This window comes from Zonotrichia albicollis, chromosome 1, assembly GCF_047830755.1.
Source record: "Zonotrichia albicollis isolate bZonAlb1 chromosome 1, bZonAlb1.hap1, whole genome shotgun sequence".
Lineage (NCBI taxonomy): Eukaryota > Metazoa > Chordata > Aves > Passeriformes > Passerellidae > Zonotrichia > Zonotrichia albicollis.
In genome coordinates this window covers 38,766,826-38,790,427 of record NC_133819.1, presented here as the reverse complement: position 1 = coordinate 38,790,427, position 23,602 = coordinate 38,766,826, and the positions used below count along the sequence as shown (strand labels likewise).

The 23,602-nt window shown below is 39.1% G+C and overlaps 1 protein-coding gene across 16 annotated transcripts in view; it reads left to right on the top strand.

The window, feature by feature from the left end:
* Positions 1–23,602, top strand: part of THRB (thyroid hormone receptor beta) — a 163,955-nt gene that overhangs the window by 84,646 nt on the left and 55,707 nt on the right. The window contains exon 1 of one of the 16 annotated variants that reach the window (XM_074538619.1): positions 7,478–7,769. The exons of 14 other annotated variants lie outside the window; for them this stretch is intronic. The gene's annotated coding sequence lies outside the window, so the exon portion shown is untranslated. Of the gene's footprint in view, positions 1–7,477; positions 7,770–15,065; positions 15,147–23,602 lie in introns of those variants that run through there. One more of the 16 variants, XM_026798998.2, reaches the window with a different exon arrangement.

Below are 23,602 nucleotides of genomic sequence, written 5' to 3'. Positions count from 1 at the left end.
TTGCTGCACCCCAGAATAAAGTTCTTCTTCCAAATTTACTTTAAGAAGAGCATAGAACATGCTATGCTCAGATGTAAGACCTGAAGAATTTGCTGTAATCATTTTCCATTCGCCCCAGAGAGAATCTATCAGAGCCAGTGAAATTAGACTAACAAAAGGATCGCCATGGTAGCTGTTCTGTGCTTTACACCCAGAAATGTCACCTCTCATAAAAGAATGCCTTCTACCTGTTTGATGTTGAATGCAAGCAGTGCTTTGGTCAGATCTGAAGAACTGTTTTGGTGTTAGTTGCATATTTACTGTGTGTTGTATTTACCTCCATCTCAGAAAGAACTACCATGGGGATGTTCATGTTGTGCTTGCAGAGATTTGGAGTATTACATCTTCTGGGATGCAAGAGACCTAAAATAGTAGTGTATGAAATTTTAAAATCAGTGGTATGATAAACCTGGATAGTACCAGTGTGTGTTTGTGAGTCATGTGATAAATAAATGATGGAAGTGATAGTGAGAGTCAGTTACAGAAACAAGAAGTGACTGTCTTAAAAACTAAGGAGAAATAAGAGTTTGTACTTTTCATTTGTCCTAATTAGATTCAGAAAAGGTTTTTACTTGCTTTTTGCCCCTGAACTTTTTTTATCTTCTCTAGATGCACTTATAGGCAATAGTGACTCATGGGCATTCAGCTAAGATGCCTGAGATGGTTATTATTCTCTGGAGCTGTTGCTTTTCCTAACAGGAACAGTCTGAGATACTGCAGTTTATAACCTACCATAATGCTACCTTTTTCTGTCTGTTTTGACTATCATACCTTGTATCTCAAGCAGAGCTGATTTTGTATTTCTAACATTAAACATAAGAGCTTTGCAAGCAAATGGCAGTCCCCACTGCAAGGGAATTAAAAGCATGGGCTAGCCTGCCATTGTGTCAAATCTGATAATTGGTTTTCGCACATAAGCAGCTCTGGAAATCCAAACTACCAAGCCTGTTTGTCCTGTGTGCTTTCCTTTAATGTACTACTCATTTTCACTTCAGATAGTTTCTTAGCTCTCCTGGCCAAAATTCAGTGCCACATGAAGCCCCTGTGAAAGCCTTGCTCAAATTGTTCCAGTGCTGTGCTTAGTGGTGCATCAGTGAATTGTATCCTGTGTGGCACGATTTTCAGCTGTGAACAAATTCTCCAGGATTTGCTAAGTGGTAGTGTTGGGAAACTCTGTATTTATAGGCAGCCCTGTGGTGCCCAGCAGCATGACACTCATTTTCCCTCAGGATTCTTTCCCTGTCTGGAGTCTGTGCTGTCTGCCCATGTTGGAAGTGAAGATGTGGAGCAGTGCCAGAGGTGGTCTTGCCAGCGGGGTTATGGGCTCATTTTGGCTTGACCCCAACAGAAGGGCAGCAGATAAGGAATAGAGGAGGCTACAGCCCAGTTTTGAATGGAGCTGCTCTTGGTTTCTCTGCCTTGGCTCAATGTTTAGCCATGGTCCCTGCACAGCTGTCAAGACCTGATTCATGGGAAGGGAGAGAGACTGCTTGGCTCACGCTGCTGCAGTCCTGTCCTAGGCACTGCAGAAATACATGAGGAAGTGCTGTTGAGCAGAGGCACTGCTCTGGGTGTCCTGGCAGGAGACAGCACAGCACCTCTACTGCTTTCTTGGCTGGACAGGTGGAGAGAAGTCACCAGCCTGCTGCTCGTCTGTGCTGCTGACAGATGCTGCTTGTGCAAACGGTGGGGGAAGCCAACCTTTCCATCCCCAGCCTGGTACATGAAGACAATGCAGTTTAACATAATCGTGTCCTTTTCACTGCTTATTAAAACAGAGCTGTATGTTAACATTTTGTGGATTAAGCCATTAATATTCACATTTTCACTCCTATGGGGTCCACAAACGCTATCTGTATATGGAATTAAGAGTGCATAGCTGTAGGACAACTCTGTCTTTACCAACTAACTACTGTGCAGCATTTTCTGAATTAATGAGAAATCCTTCTACAAGTTAGGATTGTTTTTTCTAGTAGGGATTGCTGTTGTGACACTAGATTATTTTCAGGTTCAACCACATTGTCCTTAGATGAGGCAATGAATTGTTTTGTTGGACTTTTTTAAAATTAACACATCAGAGAAGTGCCTAAACTCATCTGAAAATTAGAAGAGGAAAAATGCACCCTATTTTACTGCCATGCTAGTGCAAGGTTTGCTGACAGTTCAGCAGTGATGATGTTTTACAGTGCTTTTGTTTGGTGCTAAAAAAAATTTTCTGTTTTATGCCTAAGTTACGTGAAATACATATAAGAGCTACAACTGAGTATATGTCTTGCAAAGGAGAATTAAAATTGGAAGGAAAATACACTAAATTGTGGTGTGAGTGGGTTAGGACAGTGACTTTCTTCTATGCAAAATTTAAGATAAAAGATGAAAAATGCTAAAAGCTAAATAACAGCTGGTGCTGGTAAATAGTATTTGTCTTCAAAGAGCCATAGGGATTTTCATGAATTTCAAAAGATCCATAAGTGAAAGAGATTATTTGGCTCGACTTGCAGATACTGCTGCCGAAGCAAGGCACTTAAGTAACTGTCCTTAGCAGAGCCAAAATGAAATCTGACTCAGGTATTCCTGATCTCTCTCCTTGTTCTCCAGTTGCTTGACTATCAAGGCAGACTGACAGAAAATTGTCAGCAGGTTGTTCCTTGTTTTTTTTTTTAGCCATTAGAAACATTGGTTCTCTGCAACAGACAATGTTTGTACTATGGATGCATGAAAGTGGTTTGAGCATGTCTGCTTGTGGATATATTTTATTTTTAGAAACTGCAGAATTTTCCCCTGTTCTTACCATTTCCTGTGGTTTTACTCTGGAGCATGATGGATGAAGAAGACTATTTGTGTGATTAAGGTATGAGAATAGCAACTGTAGGTCTTGGGTTTGCAGTTGCAAGTCAGATGTGACAGTCAGTCCCCGAAGTGTAGTAGCAAAAAGTGAACTTCTTCATCTAATAAAAGAATATTTGTCCTATTAGAAGTGTGTAGGAGAAGTGAGGCTGCATTAATATTTTAAAAGCCTTGTGGGATCCATGTAAGAAAGTGTCCGTAAAAGTGGTATTAAGTCAGTGAGAGTGTAGAAACCGTACATTCACCTGCAGTAAGCAGTGAGAGAATTAAGCTAAACAGGAACACGACGCACTGGGATAAGTGTTGACACATGGAGTTAATTGAGAGTAATTAGGTCTGTGCATAGACAAGATCTACACAGCCCGTTTGATGCACGGCATTATGTGAGTAAAGGGTGCAGGATTAGACCTTTTGTTTACACATTTACCTAGTGCTTTGAACTATTTGGATGAATGGTGTTACACAAATGTTAGTCATAATTATTATTTAATTATGACCGCATGTTTACTTTGAACATAGTCCTGTGCCTAATATGTAGGAAAGCCAGGATAATGTTGCAGCTGCAGTGTGCGAGCCACTGTTTGCCAAGCAGCGTTTCCCTAATGGCTTCTCCTTCCGAGGGATGGAAATGCCTCCCTGGATGGTGAAGTTACACCAGTTGTGGTATGTGATAGGCAAATAGCTTGCATAAGAATACCTTCAGCTAGAACATTTTAGAATATGCATCTCAGATAGAATGCTAACTTATTAAAATTGAGGCTATTAAATGTGCTGCTTGTATATAATTTCAAAATCCCTGAGATGCCAGTATTTCATTCTGTTTCCACTGAGAGTGCAGAAAGCAAATTTCATAGTATGATTCATAATATAGGAGTGCTACAGAATTTCTATAATTCATGTGTTGCTACTTTAATTTGCATTTAAATGTTTAAACTGTTATAAAATTGAAGATTCGTTAAACTTTAATCTATTTTTTTCACTCTTAAGCAGAATGAAGTTGTCCCTTGTTTAACTCTGTTTTGAGGTTTTCCTTTGCTCTGATCTTCCATTTCAGATACTGTGGAGATCTTAAGATAATTTTATGAGTTATTTTATTTTACGCATATAAGAAAGAGTTTAGTGGGGAATTTTTTGTTGTTTTTGTTTTGCTTTGTTTTGTCTTTTTTTTTTTTGTTTTTTTCTTTGTTTTTTTTTGTTTGGTTTTTCATTTGGTTTTTGTTGGTTTTTTTGTTTGTTTGTTTTTGTTTGTTTGGTTGGTTGGTTTTTTTTTTTTGTTAGATTTGTTGGGGTTTTTTGGGTTTTTTTAACCTTTTAATTTTTTTTTCTTTTTTTAAAGACCCTTATAAGAAATAATTCTGATAAATGTACGGTATCCTAGGTTGCAAGAGATGGAACGCTTTCTGTCCTGTCCTCTCCTCTAAGTTAATGTGAGTGGTTTTTTAAATGTCCAAAGGTAATGGAGAATATGAATCTCTTCCTTGGAATGCTCTCAGTGCTTTGAATGGAGATACCTCAGTTCCTTCGTGCCTCACATTTTACAATTATTGTTGGTCCTACTGAGAGGGGGGAAAAAGACTTCTCTTGAGCAGACTGAGCACATGGACTTATGTGCAGAATCAACCTCATTAATTCAACAAATATCTGTCTTTTCTTTAACCCAATACAGGAATCTTTTGATTCCTGACTGGGTTACTGAATCCCATAATTGCAGCTTATATTTTTCTCATTGTTTAAGGCACTTGATCTTCCCTGTGGGCCTCCCCTGTCATGCTTAGCCCTGCTCACCAGTCTGCAGAAGAAGATTTGTAAATCTCCTGGTGGTGACAGGCTTAAAGTGACATGACACTTCCCACGTCCACCAATAAAGCACGTGTATTTCTGTACTTCAGCTTTCCTGAGCACCTGTTGGCTTTGGTGAGAAATTACTTATCCAGCACATTTAAAAAGAGAATTAAATCATTTAGTCAATCATTTAGAGTAAGTGTATGTTTTCTATAGGGAAAAGGGGAGACATGCTGATTCCTTCAGGAGAGAAGAAACTTTTTTAAAGTCTAGGTGTTCAAAGTTTACTTAAACTTTCTTTCACACAAAAGGCATCCTGCTCTATATGACTGTGTCTACCTGGAAACAAAGTATTTTGGTAGAAGTAATTTATGTTTGATTTGAAAAGATTTCTGAAAAGAAGTTTGGTTTTAGAAAATTATTTCACCCTTTCAATTTATTATTTTGGTGTCAAAATGAAGGTAAAAATAATTTGTGAATGCAATTTCCTTGAGAGGGCTTGAGTTTCTGCATTCCTTTGCTTTTCTCTGTGTTTTTCCAGCCTGGCCGTACGATTGAATGTTTGAATATTGTAGTGTCAACAGCTCCTTGTATTTTCACTTGATACAGTTGAGCAAAAATTTTGACATTCAGCTGAAATGTTTGAGGAGCCATTACCAGCATAATTCTGCTTCTTAAGTAAATCTCATCTCGGTGCTTGAAATCTAAATGGATTAATATTTTTAATGTCTTGTTTACAATGCTGCCTATGAAAGCCTGTATTTGTCTACTTGCCAGCCTTCCTTCTTGGCCAGGAACCATTCTGGCATGAATCTCAACGCTGGGCTCCTATCCATTTTCCTTGAGTCTCTCTCTGGTTCCCTCCCTTTTCCTCAGGGGCTCTCTGGAAGATTGTCAGAAGGGCTTTAATTTCTTGAGCAAGTCAGCTTTTTTTGACTCCTAAATATTTCTGCCCCAGCCCTGAATTTTGGAGTTTGCCAGCCAACCACAGATGGCTTGCCCCAGTGGTGTTACAAAAAAATACATACGTTCTCTGGTTTTGCTGAAAACAAACCTAAAAACAAACCAGTGTTAGCTTTGGAAGGGGGCAGAAAAAGATGCTTAAGAAAAAAGAATCAAATGGAGTGTGTGTGTGGGACTTGACAGGATGCCCAGCAGTCATGGTGGAGTAAAGGTGAGCTAGTAAGTAATTCCTAGTGTAGATTGTATCCACTATAGCGTCCCATACCATTTATACATTTTACCAGCAGAGCCATACTAACTAGGAATGCCCCAAAATTTACTAAAATTCGGAAAAAACCCAAATATGACCATTATGGTGACACTGATAGCACTGAAATTGCTGAGCATCTTCAGGGGTAGGAGGGGTCTTTGAGGAGAGTCTGGAGACTTGGCAAGTGTGGCATAAGCCCAAGTGCTAAAGCAGCAAGCAGGTTAGTAGAGTAGAAACCAGGGCTGCATGATATCAGACTACATTACAGTAAAATTATGCAGCTGCAGGTATGGTGAACCCTCTTCTGAGAAGGCCAGCAAATCCTCACTAGTGGTTATTTTGATATGTGATACTCTGATGCTAATCTAAGGAGTTGAATGCGAAACCAAAGAAACCCCAGCAACAATGAGAGCCCTTAGCTGAGCAAGGAGCTCTTGGCAGTTCCTCTGCCTTCCTAGAAACAGAGAGTGAGCACGAGCTCACGCAGTGACAGGGTGCAAGGTCCCTGGAGAGGTGTGGGCAGTGGGTCCCTGCTTGGTGCCCTGACTCAGGTACATGTGGAAGGGAGAGGTGGGGTCCCCACACTACAATACTGGGACTGGTAATCAAACAGCCCCCAAAACAACAACAATTTCTGCTGGATCTGGCTTGGATGTGGGTTTTCTGCCCAGTCTGGCATTAGAGGGGAGTGCAGTGGAGTGGCAGCCCTGGAGCAGAGTCTGGCCAGACACAGGTTTTGCCAGCCTGCCCCTGCCCTTGGAAGAGTGGGAGCCACTGTGCCCCCATGGTGGAGGAGAATCCCCATTGCCCCTGCCATCAGTCCAGTGCTGGTCCGTCTCCTGCCTGTGCTTCCACTCAGCTCCAGCCTCCTGGGAAAGATCCCCTGCGCTGGAGGTGAAGATAGAAGGTGTGAGTGAGGGGAGCCAGCCAAAGCCCTGCGTGCCGGCCCGTGAGACACAGGTGGGGGCCAGCTGCACCCCAGGAATGAGTGAGTGAGTGAATGCATGTGTGTGCGTGTAAGATGCTGATTTCCAAGGAGATTTTAATTTCTGGTTCTTAACATGCCATTTATTTTTGAAAACACGGTATTACTCAAAATGAGATAGGTTGATGAGCCACAATAATCTTGACAATCTTTCATTACAGATATCTGAAGGAATATGAGCTTTCTTAATGTTTTATAGACTAGTGTGTCTGGCTCTGAGAATTTATAAAAGAAATATAAATAGCAGGGATAAAGAAAAGGGAAATATGGATTTAATATATGAAGCAGTGGAGTATTTGGCTGCCCTTTATCATTTATTGATCATTCTCTCTGCTGTTCAGAAATTATTTGGAGTCAAGGACTCTCAGATTTTATTTTTTTTTTAAATCTCATTGTCTGTCTCAGACACCAGGCTTGCAAGATGAATGTACAAACATGAGTTTGTGAGTCAGGAATCATGTCAGTGGAGGTGGCTGTGTGAGCAAGGCTGTAGGTAAACAGAAATAAAGTTAATTGGCACTTGTCTTGTATGCACGGGCAGCTGAAGTCCTTTTCGCTGGAAGAAATTTTCTTTTCCCATTATCCTTCAACATTCTCTTGGAGGAATTGTCTCAAGGGAAGTGAGTGAGTCAGAAAATATGCCAAGTTCATGTCATGGCTGTTTCGGCGTTTCTTTCTCTTGCTGGCCTCCAGGAGCTTTATTGGCAAGTGTTTTTAAAGGAAATATTGGCACAGGAAGGCCTTATTGTTTATGTCATGAAAGTCTCTTGGCTTCTTCTGCCTTGTTATTTTCTCCCTTAAATGGGGAAATTAGGAGTGGGGGGACTGAGAAAGGAAAAGAGGAGAGAAGCAGAATCTATTGACGGTTGCTACCAAAACTCTTCCCCTACATCAGGATGTATCTTGGTGAGTCCTCTCTTTGCTTTTTCTCTGTTGCTGCTTTTCAGGCTCTGCTACAGAGTTTCTAAATGCATAAGTCTCCTTTTTATGCTTTTCAAGATGTGGCACTTAGGGAGGTTTTTGAAAGAAGCCAGCAGTTTTCTGCTGGACTCTGCTCTGCCAGAACGGGGCAGGGAGAGGCAAACGCAGAGCCCAGCCAGGGTCAGATCCCTGCTGCCTTCTCACATGCAGATCTGAGCTCTGTGATGGGCTGTGGAGGGCATTTCATTAAATTCTTTTTAGTTCTGTGTAAGGTTTGCATACAAAATACAATGTGATTTACAGGAAAAAAATGAAATCAGTATGTTCTGCTGAGCAGATGCAGCGGGTACAGAGAGAAACAATAGTGAGATGGTGCATGGTCAGAAAAGTTGCTTGTTAAAAACCAAAGCAGAAAGCAAAAGCATTCCATCAAATGTGTATGCGTTCTTAAAAAAATACCAAACCAACGAACCACCCCTCTCCTTCTACCTAAACTTACTCATATGCACTCAGGCAATTTTGGCATAACATAAAAGCACACAAAAAAAGAATTGTGTCCAGTGCAGCAATAAAAATTGCTGTAACCTATTACCCTCAAATTAGGTGAGAGTTGGAAAGTCTCTGAGGATGCTATTAAAGAATTAAATATTAACATTTCAAAGAATGTTTCAGAATTTAATTTTTTTTAATTTGGAAAGTAAAAAGTTAACTCTCCTTGTTGTACATCATGACAGAAATTCTGTTTCTAAACCAGGTTCATTTTTATCTATGATATTTGCCTCTCTGATATTTGTGTATGCAGCTCAAAGATCTAGGATAAAAAATTATTTCAGGTTAATGTAACAAAGGTATGCATTGATGTATAAAAGAAGCATAACCCTATTTCTTTTGGATTTGTCACCACAGAAAAAGAAATGTAAAGCAAATGCCTATTTTTGTGAGTTAAACAGAGAAAATGACATCTAAACCACTTTTCTTTGTATCCATTTAAACTAAAGATTGTCTGTGGAATTAAATATCTATTTCAAGGCTGTGATGCATTTCTTGTGATGTCTCTTCAAACACTAAGTATTTGTTGCTACATAATAATTCTTTTTATTGTGGCATCTTCCTTGCATTTTGGTGATTCCTTGCCTTTTTGGAATGCTCTTTTTCAAAGAAAGGAGACATGATTAATCTTGGCTCTTTAAACTTGTATTGTTTCACTTTTCAACTCTTTCATGTTCTTTTGTTTTCTTACCTACCTATTTGCAACCTCTGTGCAAAATTCTGTAAGTGCATAGCTGTTTAATTTGTGGAAGATTTTCCCTTCCCCCTCTGCTTCCAACTTTGTACTTGATTTGTGTAAACCTTGCTTCTACTTTCTTTTAAAATGTATGTACAATTGAAGGTTAGTAGTGGAACATGCATTTCTAGACCTGAATATTCTTAGAGCTTGTTATTTTTTCGGATTTAGGATCTTGCTCAGCCTGTTACAGGAAAAGTAACTGCCTGCCAACATTAAAATCCAGGGAACAGGAACCTGGATTTTGCTTGGAAAACATCTTTAGGAAAGGTGGCTGTGGCTTTTATATGCCTGCCTTCAAGTGTTTTTACCAAGACTGAGAATAAGAATTATATTGTAAAATGATAGTTACAAAAACAGAAAAAAAAAAACCTCCTAGCAGCACTAGCATATTTTGTTTATAATTCATTTGTATGAAAATGAATCTGTAACAAAGTAATCAGTTAAAAGGATATCATAGTTTCATAGAGGATGTTGCAAGTGAGCCATTTTCACTTTGTTGTAATTGTTATCTAGAGTGAACCATAATCTTTTTCTATTTTATTTTCTGTGTGTACATACACCTGTATCTGTAAATATATTTGAATAGTTATATCAAAAGATAAGCATGGTAATACTTATGGTAATATCACCATAGGTTTTTTTTCTATGTTAGGAATCCTACATTTGTCAGTTCAAGCAGACAGAAACCTTTGTGCTGTGCTTTTTGTGTCTCGTGTCATAACACGAGAGAAAACAAACCATAAAACTGGGTGTGAATAACTGTACTTTGGCCTGTGTCTGCTACCCACTTTACCAGACAGCCAGAATTCTTTAGACATGGCAGTAAAAGCTCAATATTAAATCATCAGCCCATATCTACTGCTCCAGTGTCAGGTACACTATGACAATATTACTTTATTATTATGCTGGAGCACTGAGTAAAATCACCTGTTTCCTTAGGGACTTCCATTGGAGATGTATTTCTCCTCTGTGCCCTGAAACTTTAAGGTGTCTTCTGAGCAAGGAAGCCCCCAATTTGGGCTACTCCATTGGTATTAGGCTTGTTGGCTTCCTTAGCAATGAACTGTAGGAAAGCTACATTCTCCTTTTCAAGAACTTCCTCCTTTCTCCCACAACTCCATTAATTTTTGTTGCATTGGAGAAACAGAAGAAAATAAAAGTTGGATATGGCTGATAACAGTCTTGTAAAAACAATTTCCATAATTCAGAACTTTTAATTGTCTGACAGCCAGACTGTAACATGTGTGTAGAGAGCTGATCAGGATGAGTGCTCTCAAACCACAGCTACAGTTCAGTACTTCAGCATGAAGTGAATGGCAACAGGGAGTCAATTATAATTTAGGATTGTGTTGTTCATCATGCAGGCTAAACAGCCTGGCTTGACAGGAGGAGGTCAAAATTCACAGGTCTCCCCAATTCTTCAGGGGAGGCAATGATTTGGACAAAAATTATGATCCAGTAATAATCTACTTGAATTTCCAGAAGTTATTAATAGGGTTCTTTCCTGAAGGCTTATAAAGAATTAAAGCTCCTGTGCACTGAAAGGGAAACTCTTGTAGTGAATTAGTAGCAGGTTAAAAGTTAGGAAGCAATGGGGAGTAAATCATCAAGTTTTACAGTGGGGGAATCCTGTTAGGCATCAATCCATTATACAGAAAAATGGGTTAATATTGAAGTAATAAAGCCTGATGGTGGTGCTTTAGTCAGCTGGGAAGAATTGTACAAGGATTTGACAGTATTGGATGTGACTGAGCAATATGATGGCAAAGGGAATTCAGTCACAATAAATGTTAATATTTTTAAAAGGAGAAGAATTGCAATCACAATGGACTTATGACCATTTAGGGAAAAGGTGCTGGTGTCCAATAGACTTTTTATAAAGGTAACAGCTGAATGTGCATCACAAGTCAAAAGACAACATTGTGAATTTTTAGGAAGGGGACAGATAAAAATGTTATATTCTCCATGTTTCACTCTACATAGGACTGCATCCAAGTAATGTGGTCTTTGTTCTGACCTGTTAGATTTTCATGTCTGTAGTGTTAAAACATGTATAACAGCACAGAATTTTCCATTCTCAGATGCATCTTTTTCTGACATGATCTAAAAACCCTATAATATGAAGAACAAGTGAAGATAGGCTAATGCCTACCAATGTTGTAGCACTTTGATAGAAGCATCTAGCAGTTTCTTACTAGTAATTAAGAAAGGAAAACACTGAGAGCATATCTGAAAAGTAAAAGGAGTGAAGGCTGTATGAAATTTTAAGCTGGGAAAAACTACAAATGTGAACAGCTTTATGCCCTCCTTAATAAATAAAGATAGTTCATCTGGGGACTTTGCTGTAACAAGCCTGTCTTCCATAATGTTTTATTCTGGAATGGGTTAGTCCCAAAGGACTTTTTGATTGTGTGGATTCAGATGTATGTACATATAACTGCTGTACCCATCAAATCCTCTATTTATTCCAGAGCAATTTTACCCAGCAAAACTTATGCCTGTTAGGCACTAAGCACCAGTATTGTGGCCATAAATGTGCAAAATTAACCACTTTGCCAGGTACTTTCCAGGTAAAATAACTGCTGGTATTTTGTATATATTTCAATTGTTCTCTTGGTTACAAACTTGCACATGAAGTATGGGATGCATACTGCACGTAATGATTTCTACTTTTCCCTCCCTATCCATCTGAAGATTTCAGATTTTAAAGAGAAGAAAAATATTCTAATCATGTATTCATAGAAGTCATTGGTCTTTCAATCATTTTACTTATGGTTTTATAAAATGTTAAAATTTTAGAATTTCTGACAAAAAAAAAATTTACAAAATTCTTTTTCACCTGCAAAAGGCTTGAGATTACACTGACCAGACTGCTCTTCAGAATTATATAGGTGTATTCAAACAGTTTAAAAGATTATTATCATTGCTTCCCTGATTAAATAAAAAAAAAGAAGAAAAAAATTATGGTAATGTTGTTCTAAGGTTCATCTAATATATACATAGAAGTAATAAGTAATTTTACAGTTTACAGAAGTTTAAATAGAAAAAGATTAAAATTAAAAGCAGAAAACCCGATGGATAATCAAATTTGTTTCTTCACAGAAGAAGTAATGCAAAGATTTCTACTATATAAATAGACTCTGCATAATGACAGAAAATGTTACTTCTACATTGCTTAATTTCTCATATTTCTCTCTGACATTTTGAATCCTGCATTAGTCTGTAGAACAGATTCAAAATATCAGAGGTAAAACAAAAAGCCAAACTTTGTCTTCAGGATGTACTTTCACTAACTTGATTGGGCATTACTCAGAGCAGATCCATTTTTAGCATATTGCAATTTGCATACTGACCTTTTCTGCACTGTGAATGAAAATTGATGCTATGATGTGTTGATTAGCCCTGTAAAATAATGTTTAAGATTTCATTTAAATATATTGTTTGGTGAACAATAATGACATCTACTCTATTACAATAACAAAAATGTCCATTACAATAATAAAATAAATCCAGATTGCTTCCAGATAGCTGAAAACGATGATCTTACAAAGCTAAGCTTTATTTTCGGAAATGCTCACTGACATTTTCTGTCTTTGGTAGCTCTCAGTAAAGTGCATAACTGTTGAAAGTTTAACAGTCTTATGCAGGATGGATGTAGACATCAGGTTTGAAATGGGGAAATGTGTACATTTGCATGCGTGCATATGCTGAAGATAATAGCTTGGAAAAATGTCACCTCAAGACTTCAGACTGAGCAGCTGCTCCAGGTGAGCTACGTAAGTGGATGCTTTTATTTCTCTTCCAGTGTGATCGCTGCACAATTTATATAAACTGAAAGCAGACTTACTTCAGGGAGAATAATCTGGAGTAGTTAATGTGTAGATTGCCCTAACTAATGACTGAAAAATATGTGCATAATTACTTTGACCTACTGAGGTCCCAGGTGCAGCACCTGCTCCAGTTTAGTACTGTCAGAGAGAAAGTGAGCAACAGGAGACTGTCTAGACAGGAGTATCAAGAAATACCAAAGGCATGGGAAGCTTGAGTTCTAAGTAAGGTTTTAGCAAAGCACAGCTGCTTAGTTTTGTGAAAAGATCATTGGGAAGACCATGACAACAGTTCTTATGAAATGGATATTTCCATTTCCAAATGGAAAGTTAGCTGTGAAGAAGAGCCAGCATTGGTTGTGGATCTAGCAGGACACTGACACTTGTGTCTACAGTAAGAGAACCCTGGGCTGGGAAAAACACTCGAAATAAAGGAAGAGATGAGCAGTACAAGATGTTGCCTAGGGTAGGTGTGGTGTTTGAAGCTGGCATAAGTGGGACTGGGCGTGCAGGAAAGATGCCCCAACTGATAGATCTCTCTTTGTCACAACTGGTGAGGTTCTCACTTTGACTTAGGTGAGACATGCTATATATATATACAGGTGAGTAGTCCTAATAGGTAGCCTCTAGTATACCAGAATTTATATAAACCCCTAGAAGATGAAACTCCTTTTGATCATTGCTGTGCTTCACTACTTCACCCTGCACTTACACAAATCCTGCTCACAAATTACAGCAGCGAGTCTGTATGGACAGAAGGAGTAAATCCACTGCTGGACTGGAGCTGATCCTGCATTGAAAGAACAAACTTTTAACTTGTTGAAATGCTAAAAGCCTGTTGAACATTGCAGTTAATTTCTTAATGCATGGCTTAAGGATGTTTCACATGGAAGTTACTATAGGAAGTTACCATTTCATGAGGATGTTACTGTACAGAAATTGGGAAAATAGATGCAGATTGTACTGTTTCAGAGAGGTCATTCAGTGTTTAACTTTCAGCTATGTGTCTTGAAAAAAGGAAGCAAACTTTCCATCCTTCACACTCCAGTGTTCATTCTGAATGATGTTTAATGTACAGCCTACTGTGGCACCTCCTTTAATTAGCACTTGCTGCTTTTCTTCTTCTGAAGACAATTGTGATAGTGGCAGACTTCATGACTTTATTACCAGCAAGATGGGAAAGGCTCCTGTAACTTCTGTAACTGCTGGGCTGAGACAGTCTGGGTGCCCGTAGCTCCTAATGAGCAGCGCATGACACGGTGCAGAGCATTGGCACGATTAACGAGCCCAGATTTCCTGACCAGCACACTGCCTTGTCATAGCAGCACAGAGAAGGAGTCAGAGAGCATTAACACATGGTCTGCAATGTACCTTTGTACTGATGGGAAAATCCTGCGCAACCAGCCGCAGGAATAGATGTGAACAAATCTTCAGGTTGCTATTTGCAAATCAGAATTTGTGCAAATGATTGGGGACTGATGGTTGTTATCAGACTGAAGCCCTAAATTGGGAATCTGCCATTGACCTTGTTTTGGGAAAATATTCCCGTAAAGGAAAACAGATCAGAATACACTCCCCTCCAAAACTGTTTCCAGTTCTCTTGGCAGCATGAAAAGGTGTTTTTTCTTTGTTGAAGTCCCTGTCAGTAATTTTCTGACATCTTTAACAACGTGCTTCATTTTAACAAGAAAGCATTATCACATAAGCCCTCTGAATTAAATAATACTAATTCTGATGTTTTCTAATCAATAGATTCCTGCTAAGTTTTCCTCTGTACTGAAAATTTCCTCTGTACTGAAATAGTTTTTTAAATGCCTTAGTTTGGAAAGGTAATGACACTTGCAATGCTTTCTGATTAAGACTTTACAAATACCTGATTTTCATCTGAAGGTTCTGATTTTGTGATACAGACAGTTCTAAGGAAGTGTAATCTTTTGGGTAATCTTGAGATTGTGAGGACACAGAGACACTCACTTGAATTGAATCGCATATTATAACCATTCAAGTCATAATTTGGCATCTAAAGTGCTTAAAAACACCCACTGATTTCTTATATTTCCTGACTCTTAAGGAAGACCAGAAAGATGAAATGTTAGGAGGCCGTATGAAGTGGGATGAAAGAAGCCTAACAAACTGAATATGTGCTTTACCTTACCTTCTTTCAAGGAGATGAGCACCTGCACACTGGAGAGACCAGAGACTTCATTGAGATCAAAAAGCTAAGTGCTGTGCAGGACTCCTGTGTAGGTAAATACATGAAGGGATTGCTTTGTGACCCCTATTTCTCAGTATGAATGTTTAGGCTTAATTCTCGGTGCTCTTTATTGCATTTACACACGAACCCCTTCCAGCTGCCCATAATGAGAGATGCCTTGGAGAGGAATGGAATCAGTCTTACCCCTGAGCTGCTGAATTGGGGCTGACAGTGCTCAGTTCTGGAGCCAGGCAAGTTGTATCCCTCCATGTCTCCCAAAACCTGGAGGAAATGCCTGATACACAACCGAGCAGGTTGGCAGCACTGAGGCTTTCCTATTTCTGTCTCTCATCTTGTTTGATTTGATCTCTGACTGTGAGCTTCCTTGGTAGGTAGGTAGAATTAGCCAGTGTGGGTCTCCCAGCAGCCCTGATGAAGCTGTTTCTCTTTTTACATAAAATATTTAAATATTCCCTGAAAACACAAAAAAAAAAAAAAAATCAGTCTTTTCTGGGATAAATCTGTGCAGCATGGAACTGAAATCAGTCTGAAGTTGTTTTATATGGTTTTAGAAAACAAAACAAGACAGAACAAAATATCCACCAGCTGTGAAAAAGTACTGAGAGAAGCAAGCATTGCCCAGCATCAAGTGAGGGTTCATTTGGTGAGTCTGTAAAAACAAAGATTTCTTCTGATGATTTACATGGTAGTACTAATTTTGTAAGACAGAAGGATATTTCAGAAATCAGCTGTCCAGCTCCAGGGCAGCTGATACTTACAAACAATGGGTTATAAACACTGCTGCAATTTCATTTGAAAACCTTGATTTCAGGCAGTGCATCTGAGTTGTGAGACAGTGCACCAGTGAGGGCTGTGGAATTGCAAATGAGCACCGCGCTTCTCTTCTCCTGGGTGGTGTAGGCAGCTTTCTGCTCCAGGCTGCTGCCTACCTTGCCTGCTGCCTTGAGCTATCTCTGCTTTTCCATGAAAGAATATAAGCAGTGGGTAGAGAAAAATTCTCTCAAGTGAAATGGGAACAGGATCAGGATCAGACTGCTTGTTGGGTTTGTTTTTGGTTTTGCAAAGTCAAGGTATTTCAGGTGAATGTCATCTTTATTCAAACACATGAAACAGGGAACTGATGATCATTGTAAAAAGGGTTTCACTTGAGATCATTCTTGTGTATAGTTGCCTAATGTTATATGTGGGCCTCAATTAAAATCTGAGTGTTATATCAAAGACCAGGAGAACTGTGATTACCACTGCCTAAGAATTAGGAAAGTCATTCACCCATATATATTCGTCATGATTTTTTAAATATAAAATTAGTGCAAGTTCTTTCCATCTGATTTAATTATTTTAAAATTTGATGTGAATTTCAATAGCTTGTAATTAAGAAAAAATAGTTTTACTTGCATGTCAGAAGTTTTCCCCACTGACCAATAACAACAAAAAAGGCATGCAGGTTATTTTGTTACTTACCTTGTAAATGTGATTTTTGGCACTGCAGGTAGGTTGATCTACTTCCAGACTCTTGGCTATTTCAGTGCTGAACAAATCCTAACAAACAGAACTTTTTGTTTAGCAGCTTAAAATCTACTTCCTATTAACAAACACACTGTATAAAATACCGGTCTTCCTGAGAGAGCATTAATAAAGAATGTATGGTACTGTTAAATATTCTAGTAGCTAAACCAAGCAAGAAATATGCTGGCAATGACTAACATACCAAATCTCAGATTCTTCCCAGGAGTGCCTGGATTCTCTGGTATTATGCCACTCTTTGTGCAATTGTTTGCATTTTGTAGGATTGAATAGTGCTTTTGCTTAGTTGTAAATGTGCTGTGAATGCAAGTGGACATTTTTCAGTGGTTATTCAGAGACATTCAAACACTGTGTCAGAAAAATTGAACAGGTTTTAATAAAAAAACCTTGTAATTAATAAGAGTTAATATATTTAGTGATGTTTCTGGGTTTACATCTACTGTAGGTGTCTTGGTGTGGAAGCAACCAGATTTCTTTCTGCAGGCTGGTCTCTGGATTTTATTAAGTCTTCTCCTTAATGAACAAGCCTCTTTTTTTTTCTTGTTGTCTAGCTCTCTTTGAGTGTTGTAGAATTCCCTTTTGTTTTTGAGGATAATGACTCTCATATATGATTTCTTTTTGTTCTGTGGCATCTCACTTCAGAATTTGAACTAAACTTCAGAAGCACAGATAGTACCCAAAAGACAGAACATCTGTCTGCTGGAAAACTAAGCCTTAGTTATTTCTGCATCAGTAGTTTACATTTTTAGTGAGGGTACTTGGATTTTATATCTGTGAGGATAATACACTATATACTCCTTTTAAGGGTAATTTGTGCAGTATCTAAAGGCACTAATACTTATAGGAAAATTTTGTCTGTATGAAATAAACTGAAAAGAGATCTAAGGGTTATTTTAGAAAAGCAGCAGGGAAAAAAACAATTTGGAAGCAAGATATTTTGCCTAGTTTTCTAGCTAAGTCCCTATTGTCCCCAAAATAATGCTTTCAGTGTTAGAATGCAATAATTTCATGTAGCATTTTAGCAAAGAAATGGGCAATTCAGTTTCATTACCTGCTCTTCCACTTACTGAATTTGAAGACATTAACTCCTTCTTTGGGACTAGGCAAGCAGTGAAATGACTTCAGATGATTTTTTCCAGCATGCATATGTTGTGTAGAGACATCTAAAAATAATCATCCCCTCCTAGCTGGTGAAATTATCCTGGCAAAGCCCCTAATACATACGAAGCTATGCCAATGGAAAAGTGCTGCCGCCTTTATCAATTTAGCTGATGCCATTTCGAGGAGATGACGCAGTGTTGGTGGGAGAGGGTTTCCTTCTGCTGGTGTGCATGTGAGGAGAAGGTCAGGAAGAGGCTGATGCTGTAAGGCTTGGTACATGCACCACCACGACAACACGGAATGCTCGATCTGTCCGCCTTGGATGTTCCGCTGAGCCCATCCCACTCAGTCCTGTGAGTGCGCCAGCAGGTCAGCACACATGATGTGCTCAGAACAACAGGCCTGATTGGCTGTTCCAATTTGGGACAACAGCTGCAGTACTCAAGTGCACCCCCACCTTGTCGTTACCCCCAAATGGCCCTGGTTAACATCATCTGTGTCTGCTGTTGCTACTTCTGCCATTTGTTGATCCTCCTTTTTGCTGCCCTTGTACCTCTTTTCTCCACTCCAGTCTCCTCCCCAATAAACAACCCACCCTTAATTGCTTTTTTCCCATCTTGATCCCATTTTTCCACATCCATCTCACCCTTGTAAACCTGGCCCCAGATGCCCTGAGTGGCTGTACACCTCAGCATGTCCTCTGCCCTCCCCCTTCCCTGCCTGTGGCACTTGGCCATCACTTGCCAAGCTCCCATCAGTGAAATCATTGCATAGAGAGTGCAGGAGTGACAGTCCCAGTAGACTTTATAGAGCCAGCTCAATGGAAATGAGTGCAAATGAAGAAATACAGAATTTGGCATGAGAAGCTCTTCTTTATGTCCTAATCCCTTGCTAGAGGAACATGGTACAAAATAGCTGATGTCAGTAGAAAGACTCCCTTGGCTTCATAGGCCTTCCAGCAGAACCTTATCTTTTCTCTTACTATCTTAATGCTGGCAGGATGACTAGTACAGACAGATATCCTAAAGCTGACAATGACATCTTAAATCTGTCATAAAGGATTGAACAGAATACTTATTTCTACAGCTGAGCAGTTTTTCATGAATTATAGCCGTTATTCTACAAAAAAGTGCAAGGATGAATAAAATCAAAATTAAGAAATGTTTGTAATACATAGCAAAAGGATATATCATTGAAAAAGAGATAACTGGAAGAGATACACATATTTTGGCTATAGCTGTTGACCACAATACATGAGAAATAAAGCCTAGTGGGGTTATGAAATTCCAGCAAATTGATGTCAGTTTGTTCAGGAGAGATGTCTGTGTTATTAAGGCATTTCTAATGATCCAGTACTGTCAAATTCCAGTACTCAGGAACTGTGAATCATGCCATTACTGCCAACTCTGCTATTTCATGCTGAATTTTTAAGACTTTTTTTTCATTTTATTGTCTATATGTAGTCAAGGACAGCATTTATAGTCCACTGCACCCTGTAGCTTCTGTGCCACTTCAGAAAATGCTGATAGTATACCAGTCTCCTTTTTGAGAGACCTACAAAGATGGTTTAAAAAAAAAAAAAAAAAAACCTGGTTTAAAAACACATCTCATCCTGTTTCTTAAGTCTTCTTTTTCTATAATTTGGATAGGATACCTCAAAGAAAATTCTATTTTTAAGTCATTATAAATAACTTCTTATGTAAGATTCTCCAACAACTTCACAGATACTAAAAAATAAGCCCTTTCTAGGAGCTAGTACATTTTGTGCTTCCCATATAAGCAAACTGCTTTGTCATTTAGACCAAAGTATCTTAGTGGATGGCAGACCATGAAAATAAATCTGAGGATCCTGAAATAAATCTGGGGATCCTGTTCTGATAAAGTTTTCCTGCAGCTGGTTGCAGATACCTTCCACAAACAATATGGGGTGTTCTCTCATTCTGTCAATGTCTTTGGGGTTTTTCTAATTAATCTGTATGTTTTTCATAGTAGAGATATTCCGTTTTGAATTGCACAAAATAACAGAATCCTCCATGCTGTATTTTTTTTCCACAGAAATTTCACTATGAGCTATTGCAATCTCCATATAATGTATCTTGGCACAAAACACTACCTCTGCTTCTGGTTTGCATCATTAACTATCAGATTGGCTGCTCACTGTGTTTATAGGATACAACAAGAAATAGCCTGTTAAATCAGGCTGGTTGGTGCAACTGATGTTGAATCATTCTGCTCCTGTGTTCTCACATCGTACAGAGAACAAAATCCCATATAACTAATAAGCTGTAAAACAGAATTAAAGTCAAAGGCAAAGAATATGCCCAAGTGTTGTTAATAAATTGAGAATAACTTTCCTGAAGTCTAAAATAATAAACACTGAGAGTAGACTAGAATTGCATTCTGTAAAACTGTTTTGAAGTAAAAAATGCATGCCAAGCATATATGATATTAATAATAGCAGTTCTGATGGCTTATCTGTAGATCTTACTGGCATCCTGTTGGAACTGAAGTGAGTATTATCATCTCCACCTTATGGATGAGGAAGCTGGGTAACCGTAAGAATAAATTTTCAACACAGAACATGAGGCAGTGCTGATTCCAATTCCCGTTGCAACTCCCTAACTTTAATTATTTTTCTGTGAGCTTCGATTGTTTCTCTTCATTATACAGAACTTGTTCTTTCAGCACAAGGTAATTTGGATAACACTGAATGTAGATTAGATCCATCTATAAATACTTACGAAACTTATTAATTCTAAAATTGCTGTGATAGATTAGTTCCTTCCCATCACTGGATGGGAAAATGCCCACATCCTTAATTTACACTGGCGTTGCTTTTCACACTTAATATTTTTCTGCTTGAGACACTGAAAAGCAACAGGAAAAGAATGTTTCTGATGCTTATTTTAGCATGATTCCAGATAAGCCTGGTGGGAAGTATGTGGAATATCATTTCTAAGATCATGTATTTCCACTGTCCTTTTTAATATCCATGTGATGCTGCTGAGATAAATCATGGGAAGCCTCAGTATCAGCAATACAAGGATGATTTCCCATTCTGTTTCTCCTCATTGATTGAGGGCGTCAAAACTGTCTCTGAGTGTGTGGCTAAAATCAAACTGCATATTAGTTAAATAGAAATGGTGCTAAATGAAGGACTGATATCTAATGAAAAAGTAGCGATTTCCATCTTATCTTGTTTTTGGGACTCATTTTGCTTGTGGCTTCTCCCTTGACTCTCTTTGGCTTTTTTGTTGTCTTTATTTTCAGAGCAATCTTTCCTGAGATAAGCAGCAAAAATTCATCTGGTAATTTGACTTGGGTAATCCTCACTTTTGTATCTTCCATCCCTTACCACTGCAGCGTGTTTATGTAGAGCTTTAACCAGGAAACTCTTCAGTTCCTTGGAACTGTTCTGTTGCAGCACCTCTGGGAGCACTCCCTCCTTCATCACTGTCTTGCCCCTGGCACTCCATACCAGGTGGGATTCAGCATCTTCCTGCTAACCTTTGAAGTCATCTCTGTTGGGTGTCTTAAAACAAAGTTTTCCTTGAATGGTGATTGCCCCTGCTTGCAGCTATGTTCTTCAAGGATCTGTTTGTTTGTCAGGCAGCAGATGCACAGGAGCAGCACACAGAGATGGAGTCATCAGGGCCATGGCTTTGGCATTTGGTAGTGGAGCCCCTCAGGAATGAAATGCAGCATCCAGTTTTCCTGTTGCACAGCTACACAAAGAAGATGTGAAATTAGAACAGAAGGAGAGATTAATTGGAAAATTGGAAAGGAGGAGACAGGAGAGAATTATGTATTAAAGAAAATCCTGGCTCATCCCACTGACTCAGGAGAGCAAAAAAACTCGGATTGGTACTTTGGTGTTACCTCAGTCACATAGCCATCATGAAACACTGTAGTAATGAGAGTTTAATGAACTTAATAAAATGAGTGGATAAGATTTCTGCACGTGAATTTTGGTGCGCTTTCTGTGGAAAATGTATCTGCTCCTACCAGGGTTTTCCTTCAGACACTGGGAGGATGCTGTTTCCATACTGACCTCCCTCTGCCCTTTCAAGACCCTTAATTTCACTGCTTTGATAAATACATGCCCTAAGTCGTACCTAGGGGTTGAATGCAGGCAATAGTGAAACTGTTAAGATCAGAGCCAACTACTGACAAACCAGGGAAAGCAAAACAGCTTCAGATGTGCAACTCACAACTCAGGGGAAGCAGGTGCTGCTGAACAGGCCTTACAATTGAATTTTTCCTGCTCGATTTTTCCATTCTTTCCTTCCAGAGGCTTGGATTCCTTCTGTGTTGTCTCCAGCACGGACCTATGCCTCTGTGCACCTACAAGCAGACCACCCTTAAAGCTATCATTTCTTTCAGTGGTTTGGCTTTCCCTATCATTCTAAGCTTCTAGAACACATCTCCAAAGCTCATCATCTCAGGACAGATCAATATGGATCTATTTATGACAGGTCATATTAAAGCATGTTCAGAATCAGCTGTTAGAAATACCTTTCTGAGTCTTACTACCCTTCTGTTGCTGCATCTTTGATTCTTTACCTTTGATAAGCAAATGCAAGCTTTCTGAATATATTCTCACTCTCTGTACAGAGGGTACATCTATTTGTGGAGCTTTTCATGGCTTCTCTCTGACAGGCTTTACTGTCCCTGAAGGCCATCCAAAAGCTCCTTGTTAAAAAATTGTCTCCTGTTCTTGTTTACATCATTCTGCAACCCCTCATGTTCCTCCTCTGTACCTGTGAGCTGTCTCACAGTGGAAGTGCCATCACAGCAAATGCAGGATGGGGTGTTCTGCCCAGGAGTGACACAAAGACTGGGGGCTGGCGAGGTAAGCTTCCCAGGCATTCTGCCTGTGGAGGTGTGGAGCTACTGAGATCAGCAAGGAGGGTGTCAAGGTGAAAGCAGTAGCATTCAAAATGCTGCACCAGAATCTTCCAGCCATGTCCTGGTAGCCTGCAAGTGAAGGTAAAATACATGGATGACATAGCAAGTTGAAGAGGTCAATTGCAGCTTCCTCACTGCTCAGAAAGATTGTCCTTTGTAGGTCTTATTCAGGTGTGTTTCATAAGCCACTTTATTTATTCTGTTCTTTTATTCATTTTACTCCTGATTTCATACACTTGCTTTTTTCTGATAAAAACGGGGAAGAAAACATTTAACATCTAGGCTGGTCTTGAACTTTAGTGTTGTTAACAAATTTTCAGAACAAAGTTTTTGTGGCAAGATCAGCTAACTAACTCTGTCAGCTAAGTCTTTCCTGGGTATGGTCTTTATTATTTATTTGGCCCACTGTTAAGTTTAGGTAACTTAGCAGTGATGTGGACTTGGGTTCTTGCTGGAAATGTATTCTCATCAGTACTAGATTCATGGCTTTATTTAGTGCTAAAGGGAAGACTGACTTTCCCAATTCATACTGTCGTTCTCCAGAACATACAACTAGCACTTTTTAGTGCCTTTTTTCAGTGTATAAGGATCTAAACACAAAAAGAGTTATAACGAATTACGTTGTCTTTAGGGTTGTTTTTTTTCACAGTGCAAGACTTACAATCTTCAAGGGTGTTTCAGAAAGCTTCAGAAATAATTAGCAATTAAAAAGTAATTTCAATGCACAGAGTCATAAATACCCTATTATATTACAAAAGACATCAACCCATCCTGCGTTCCTCTGGTGTGCCATTTTATGAGGTAGGGTGAACCTCATCTCCCTCCCCTTGCCTTTGAGCAGCTGTGGTCTCCTGGCCAGCTGTGGTGGTCACCAGCCACTTCACAGGGATAATTCAGCTCACCAACCAAGCACAAAACTTACCAGGAATAATTCAGCTCACCAACCCAGCACAAA